This window comes from Armigeres subalbatus, chromosome 2, assembly GCF_024139115.2.
Source record: "Armigeres subalbatus isolate Guangzhou_Male chromosome 2, GZ_Asu_2, whole genome shotgun sequence".
NCBI lineage: Eukaryota > Metazoa > Arthropoda > Insecta > Diptera > Culicidae > Armigeres > Armigeres subalbatus.
This window is the reverse complement of record NC_085140.1, coordinates 464,253,992-464,260,234: the sequence shown is the minus strand read 5'-3', so window position 1 is coordinate 464,260,234 and position 6,243 is coordinate 464,253,992. Positions and strand designations below refer to the sequence as shown.

Here is a 6,243-nt window from a genome sequence, read left to right as displayed (position 1 = left end):
TTGAGTTGACTCACACTCTTACTTCAGTTCACCCAAATATGGGTGAAGAATACCTTAAATCGACACAGTTGTTTCATAAGGGCCAATGTCGCAATGAGCTCGAATGGAGAAAAATGGGTTGGAATGTTCCATGACATATTTTCAATTATATTCCAAAGAGTAGATGTTATTTTAAATGTTAATAGTTTGCATGAAGTTCATCCATATCTAATCATTGAATCCACATATAAATAAAATTTTCTTCGGATTTATTTCGATTTGAAAATATGATTAAAGAATTAGTCGTCCTTTTTTTCTAACAGTGTACACTTGCGCCCTTCAGAAATGCGCCATAATGTTTTTGACAACATCCTTTTCGCCCAAATTCCACGCCCGGCTGTCAACCTGTTTGTCAGTATCGCCTGTTTGCATCGCCCCGTTGTGTTTTCAAAGTACCGTTTAGCCATTTTGCTCACATGTGTTTTTGATGCAAGAACGTGTCATAATGCAAAAATGAAACACAGTTTAGCCCTTTTGCTGCCATGGAGAAAACGGGGCGCAATCGCACCGAGAAAAAAATTCCAACGGAAATGTAATATCACCCTTCTGTATTTCTCTGTTTTTACAGCAAAAAAACAACATTTTGTACCATTTTGAATATGCTATATATAGTACATTTCCAGGAGGTTCGATCTATGACATAAACTCGATTTGTTTACATTTGCGACTTCGGCCCTTATGAAACAACTATGTCAAAATCCCCAAAAAGTGCACATACCTACACTGAAACCAATGTTGAGGTAATTTTAATTATGAAATCATTGTCAAAATTACTAATTCAATTTTTTGTCAAAATAAATATTTATTTTATTGGTATAAATTCACCCAATTCAATTTTACTATGCGCATGGTTGAAATAATAATGAATTATGGTGGAGAAAATTGTTAAAACATCTAGCGTCAAGCTGCCATATTGCGTTGACCAAGGTTGTGACGCTCACGATTGATTCGCTGAAAAGCCTGCTGAAAAGATTAAAAATTAAAAAATGAGGAGTTTAGTTTGTTTGAATTTAAAGTACTGGATGGTCATGAATTAATGGTATGTGTTTTTGGTAACACCATTTTAAAGGCGGTGATAAAAAAAAATTTGTTTAAACATTTTAGCGTGTGTTGTACATCTGAAATGCCGATGTGCCGAATTTGGATTCGGAGGACATCATCATCGGGTGCACGATTTAGTGTGAATCCAGATTTAATTCTTGTGGCTATGGTTCAGCTGTTGCTGCAGCAGGAAAGAAGGGAATCCGCTTCAAGAAATTGGGTATGATCGGTTCGTGAAGAACCTCATCGTCATTATGTCAAGATGCCACAATTGCACAGGATTTTTTCTTTAAGTCCTATATTTAAGTTATATTAAGTCAAATTATTCGCTTACTAAGTTACATACAGTAAATATAAACATCATAAACAGTAAAACAAAACAAAACCTCTCTCTAATGCAATCGAATTGTCACGAAACTAATTTCCCATATCAGCATAATTTACTGCGAGTTTGTTTTCATTTTAAACATCCTGCATAGTATTATTTATAGGTACTGAATTGTTGTCGAAATAAATAGAAACCATAATAAATTTGACCGCTATGTTTATTTCGAAGCCCATAGTAAAATTGAAAGTTCGTTGTTTTTAATATAATCATAATACGTAGTCTGCACAAATCTAGTGGCGTTGTGTATTTAATTTAACCCTACACACAAAAAAATATTGCAGTTGAAACTACTATTCCGAGGGTTATTTTAAGAATATGCACCGACGATTTTCAGCAGAAAACAAACCCGTTTGATTTTACCATGTGGGCAGTAAAAATCAACTGTGACCCATGCGGAACGTTGTCACAAGAACTAAAACAGTGGTGAATTTCTCTGAAACCATGGTATAATTTACTGAAATTTCATGGTAGTTTTGAAAACAGAGCGTAGTCTACAAAATAGTAGTTTTTACCACGGAACTTTTTTCAGTGTACAATATAGTAATTTTAACTGTAAAGCTGCTCTCAGTGTAGATATGGATGAATCACCGTTTACCCATATTTGGGTGTTTCAGTGTGGGAACAGTTTATAGGTGAATATTACCCATATTTAGGTACTTTTTTGAGCTTTTACCAGGAGGCCCTTTCTAATAAGGGATTCAAAACTGCATTTTGTATATTCTTATTTCTTAATATCAAACGAAAATAATGTTTATAAAATATTTAACGTGACCAAAATCATTTTTATTTATGGAAAGTATGTTACAATGTACTAAGTACAAAGAATTACCATTTTCTGAAGCTGTATATTATGGCGCTTGTTGTTAGCTGCTGCTCACCTATGTAGCATCTAATTCTGGCCTGCTTATTGTTGCATCGTATTCCACGGCCGACCGACATTTTGATGATTGTTGACCGGTAGCACGGACGCGGATATGTTGCCCACCGTACATTTACAGTGACTATAATAACAGTGTCGTCAAGTGTCAGAATTGGAACAGAATCGTCTGTCAGTTCCATACAAATGCGCGTTCCAAACGAGCAGGAGACCTGTCAAACGTGGCACATGACGTTACTCTTCTTATAGGACTCTACGTACATTTAAAATGTTTTAATTTGAAATAACATTCCTCGCTTGAATCTGGATTCGCTATAAATCCACCTTCCACCGAATTTTCTGTTCAGCATGTATAGGATGTATTTACTCGCAAGGTAGCTTCCATTACTACCGACTGCAGTTTTCCAGTAGTCGATGTCCGGCCGGAAGCAAAATCTGAAATTACGAAAGGAAATGTACACGTAAAGTAGAAATAAAATGCTTCTAGCCATTATCATTACTTACTCAGTTGATTATTCACCAGTTAATAACAAAAAACATCAAGTATTTCAAATTTTTCCAAATCGAATAAGAACCATGACCGAGGAGCGCACTGATGTTCTTGACTGAGGAACGAAAATGTTTAATTTTTCCATCCAAATATGGGTAATCTCATTTACCCATATATAGGTAAATCATGCTTCACCAACATTAAAAGGATCTCCTCAAGCTCCCTTTCATCCGGTGTTGAACTTAGGGTAAAATCAGCAGTGATTCAAATCGTTCGGGGTTGTCAGTTTGAATATGAATCTGAAAAATTCATTTTCCCAGCAGGCTGTTCTAGATTCACTTTTTATACCAGTCAAATGTCAAAAAAATAAAACTGGTAGGGGAAAATACCTATTCTTGGCAGTCTAAGACATTCGCCAAATTGAATGATAAAAATAATGAGTAATTACACTAAAACACGGGTACAGTTTAACTGGTATACATTTGTATGCTCTTTCTTTGATGGTTGGTGTTCACTAAATATAACAGCTTTTACCACAAACTCAGTAAATTTAATATAAAGTAACAGGTTAACGTTTCTTCTGTTGGCACAGCAATTTCTATTATCAGCAATGAGTTTGCTCCCTTTAGCAACAAGACATGGAAGTAGAAAACTGGTAATGTATTGGTGCCAAATGCGGGTTGTTTATATTCTCCAGTAGTAAAATTCATTCATATTAATCGGCCGCACGCTCATCTCCCTTCACTCAATTTTGGAACAAACTTATTGTTTATCAAAACTGGTTTAAGGCAAAACATGAATTTTTAGCCTTGGAATCAATTTTATGTCATGTAGACAGATAGGCAAAAGCATTTAAACACATTGCAAAACAAATTTAACCCTTATGCGGCCAACAAAAAACAGACGTGAATGGCAGATAGGGCACCCGTGTACCCAGATATTGACCGTTTCATAACTTTTACAATTTTCAACCTATTTGAATAATGTTGGCCATTTTAGAGAAGAGAATTTATATGCTTTTTGTTCGCTGCCAAGATTTACATTTTTTGTCTTTTGTAATGCCTTAGAGTCTTAGAGTCTTAGAGTTTTGTAATGCTAAAAGTCTATCAAACAGTTTGAAATAAACAACTTGCTCTTTGCGATCCTTACATGATATGTTTGTTTCATCAAAAAAAAATCATGGTAGTTGTGTACAAGATACGACCGCTCGACATAACTACGTAAAACCAAATCTATACACATAAGAATGAGTTTTTGTCTGTCTGCCTTTATAGACTAGGAAACGGTATGAACATTTGTATGTAAAGGTTTTTGGAAACGATGAAGATTCTTATGATGGTATTAGACCCCTACTCTTCTGGAAGGGGGACTCCCATACAAATGAAGTACAAATTTCTGCTTTAATCGAAAATTAATCTAAAAAATGGACCGTCTTTTAAATAATGTAACAAATATTTAATTAATCAGTTTTAGGCGAAACGAAGCTCGTCGGTTCTAATAGTATAGTATATTAACAATATTTTCCACCTCGTGAGTCTTCATATATTGAATAATGGGCAGCATTGTCCTATCCAGCCGCTGGAGCCACCCCATTCTTACACTACGTTTCACAGTTGAATAATAGATAATACCCTAAAAGTAGGCAATTATTTATGGTTGAAATGCGCTATGTAGGAACGGGGATGGTTATGATTTTTTTGATGAGCTTGGGAAGTATTGAAGTTGCAAAAGGAAAACGGTCCTGTCAGCCACATAAGGGTAAAAATACTAGTACAGTGTTGCTATGACTTTTGATATAATTCATGGTCTGCGTAAAAATCTGAATAGAAGCATTTGTATGTTAACACTTTTTTTTTAATAAATGCCATTGCCGGATTTTTTTGTTTTTGGTATTTTTTTAGCGTGTGTTTGATATGCTCACAAACACATTCTCCCGCTCTATTCCGAAGTGTGCTGCTGCCAAAGAAAACGAACAGTCTCGATTTTATTTAGTGAAACATAGAGCAAATATTGCATAAATTTGCTCTTTGTGGTGATAATCAAGTGGTGATAAAGTGTAAAAAGTAGTTTACGTACCTAATTTGTCGTGTCATACGCAATAAAGAGGAGAAACAGGGCATCCGAAAAAGTAAGTAATAGTTTGCTTTTCATGCGCTGCTTTCTTTGGCAATGCAATAATGGCAAGGATTTCGTAGGTGCAAATTTGTTTCGGTGATTAACACATCAAATCTTGTTACTTCTACACAAACAACTTATTTAAATGAAAGCTTAGACTTGAAATTGTGTGAATGAATCAAAATTATGTTCATAAATAGTGTATGTTTGCTGGAAAACGCAAATATAGTTGAGGGTGCCAACAACTGTCGCACCCTGCCAAAGCCGTATTCTACCCTATAACGCTCCGTTCTATTTTCTGCAGATTTGAACCACGATTGAATCATGAGATTCAAATATTTTCCAATTGTTTTGGTGTATGAATGCGTCATTTTATCTACGGATCAATCCACTTTACAATTACGGCGCCTTTCTTGGCGCCAACATGATGATTTCATTTAATAGAGATGAGTGACGTTCAACGCTCGCACACTGATGTGCAATTCGGCATGTGTAAATACATGTTTGTTTTCCTTCTGCTCATAAAAAAGATATTTTAGTTACTAGATAAAGATTGTCGCTGTCGTCGCTGTCAAGAACATCTTTTGCTAGCGAGGATAGGGGAGCTAAATGTCAAAGAAGGAAAATCCATACGATTTGACAGGTATGTACCACACATGTTTCGGACAGCAGAACAAAGGGAACCGAAGCGACAATCTTTATCTAGTAACTAAAATATCTTTTGCTCATAACCTCAAAATTGATCGAGTCATCACAATGGTTGCGAAGGAGTCAAAAATTATATGGAAACTCATTTTTACCCAAACTTTGCTGAGTAGCACCATCTAGGAGTGTTTGTTTTCCTTTTATCGCCACTCACACATTCGGACGTGAGAATCTCAATTAGGGTCTAGTCGACATTTCTCACCAACACGAATGCACGGTTGTGGTTGCAAACAATCCTATTTGATTTTGCCGTGACAGCTACTCGTGGTTGCAAACAAACTGAGTAAAATGTACATGTGCGTACACGCTCGCAGAAAGCCTAATGGGATTAAAGCGATTAAAGGCAAACTACCTACTCTGTAAACCTCGCATTACCCATTAATGAGGAAAAAATACACACTTTTTATGATATATGAAACAATAATGAGTAGTTTAAAATTTCTAATAATGGGTATTTTATCCTCATTTGTTTATTTGTTTATTAGTTTATTTAAACCAACAGGCTCACTTGGCCCCAATGATTTGATTCTTAATACTAATTACAAAACATTTTGAATTGTACTTTCTTCACAAACATTTCAAACATAG

At 35.4% G+C, this 6,243-nt stretch overlaps 1 long non-coding RNA gene across 2 annotated transcripts; it reads right to left on the bottom strand.

Annotated features, from left to right (window-relative positions):
* Nucleotides 1-886: 886 nt before the first annotated feature.
* On the bottom strand, nucleotides 887-3,274 carry LOC134218369 (uncharacterized). 2 transcript variants are annotated; one of them, XR_009981327.1, is made up of 3 exons: nucleotides 2,850-2,996; nucleotides 2,298-2,780; nucleotides 887-1,002 (listed from the first exon to the last, which is right to left on the bottom strand). It is a non-coding gene; the product is annotated as an uncharacterized LOC134218369 (long non-coding RNA). The 2 variants fall into 2 exon arrangements; XR_009981326.1 differs by lacking the exon at nucleotides 887-1,002 and adding an exon at nucleotides 3,035-3,274 and having other exon boundaries at nucleotides 1,623-2,780; nucleotides 2,850-2,950.
* Nucleotides 3,275-6,243: the final 2,969 nt, after the last annotated feature.